This window comes from Oryzias latipes, chromosome 3 (genome assembly GCF_002234675.1).
Source record: "Oryzias latipes chromosome 3, ASM223467v1".
Lineage (NCBI taxonomy): Eukaryota > Metazoa > Chordata > Actinopteri > Beloniformes > Adrianichthyidae > Oryzias > Oryzias latipes.
This window is the reverse complement of record NC_019861.2, coordinates 3,203,335-3,205,283: the sequence shown is the minus strand read 5'-3', so window position 1 is coordinate 3,205,283 and position 1,949 is coordinate 3,203,335.

Below are 1,949 nucleotides of genomic sequence, written 5' to 3'. Positions count from 1 at the left end.
ACATCCCAGCATAAACATGCAGCTTCAGCCCCAAAACATCCTGATCCAGATGAGAAAAACTGTTGTTTGTTGACAAAAATCTACTGGAGAAACCGATTAACTGCTGGTTCATGACCACATGTTTCACTCTGGTTCTCAGGAGCGCTTCAAACATCACTTGTTTGGAATCAGCTTCAAGTCTTCCAACAAGGATTAAGCTGCAGTTTGAGTTTACACAAACACTTTTTAAAACAAACTAAACACAAAGATTCAGTGTTTCTCTGAAATCTGCATTTGCTGTAATCAACAACAAACAGAATAAACCTTTGGAACACTACAGTAATCTCAGGCCACCGTTGGGGAAACAGAAGAAACCAAGCTTCGATGATCTTCCATGAGCTTTTGGAATTTGGCCTCATCTCATCAGTAGAACGTCTCTCAGGTGAGAAGCTTCATCTCTGTGAGCTTCATGACAAACCCAAAGGACCTTTTTCCTCTGCCGTTTCTGGTATTCCCATGACCACCAAGTTATCTCGCATTGATCTCGATTTTAGATCCAGAATTTACGCTTTGATCTTGTTTTCCCTCGAGAGTCGGCTCATTCCATCAGCGAGGGATTTTACCGACTCTCTCAGCGCCGAGTTCTCTGCGGTCAGGGCTTCCGCTTGCTTTTGGGAGATTTCAAGAGAGTCCTGAATTACTTGGAATTCTGAACGAAGGGTCTCAAGGAGGTAAAGACGGCTGTCGAAGCTGGATAGCTTAGCATCGATGGATTCAAACTGCGTCTTCGGTGGAGAAGCTCCCAGTCATTCTTCCAGACGGCTCTGCTTGCTGGAGGAAGCTGACTTGCCTGTCTGGGTGGTTTTCCCCATGACGAAGAGCTCGCACTGCTCGTGGATGTAACGCGTCAGGCTATCCTGGTCCTCCTCGCTGCTCTCCAGGATGGTCGGAATTTTCCGTGTGTAAATCCGAGGTAAAATGTAACACTGGAACGGTGCGTTTATTCCCAAAAAAGACAAAAACTGGGGGAAGAAAAAGAGATGCTGCTTGTTTTGTTTTGGTTTCTCTGTGCTTTCTGAAGGTCTTTCATGCTGACCTGAAAATCAGGCTGGTGAACCCTCAGCAGAACAGCAATGCAAAGCTCTGCAGAGAAACGCCGGCATCAGCTCCTTTCCCTCCGCTTGGTTTTATCTGCAGGGACGCTAAATAAGAGATGGAAGTCACTGCTGTTGCTTTGAGAGCTGCTGTTTGTGCCGGTGAGAGACCAAAGGTGTGAGGACAGGATACTTCCTGAAGTGACTAAACACGCGGTACAATGTGGAGTTTTCTGGTGAGCAAACTTCTGACCAAATGCTGAGGAGCAGCTGAGTGTGAGAGTCCTGCGGAGGGGGGGCTTTTAATCTGAGGACTGCTCTTCTGCCCCAAACCCACCCAACGCTCCTGTCCAGCTCTCACTGGCTGCACATCTGCACAAAATGCCTTCAAGCCTCTCCCTGAACGTTGGTGATAGATGTCACAGCGGAACGTTGGGCTGAACCTTTCTCCTGCTTTCACAAAAACAGCCCGTCTGAATCATTTATGATCTGCAGCTTTCTGCTGCCTGAGCTTCTCGGTTGCTTCTGCGCCCCCTCCCTCCCTGCCTGCTGCCCCTCCCCTCATCAGCGCTTCAGGCGTTCCTCCTCCCTGTCCGGTTCAGCCAGATGACCGTCTGCTCCGCCGGAGTTCCTTCGTGGCTCCAAGCCTCTTTTCTCATGTTTCTTTGTCCGGCTCCACGAACAGCAGAGGATTCTTCGATAACAAACATGCAGAATGGTTTTCAGTCAAAGTCTCCAGACATTCATTTTTACCCTCTAAAGTCCATCAAAGAATTGACAGAAAATTCTGTTTTTTTTAATGAAGATGTTTTTAAAACCCTTTGATGAAATCGATAAACTTTTTTTTTTAGATATACAGTAGATTTGACCAATTAC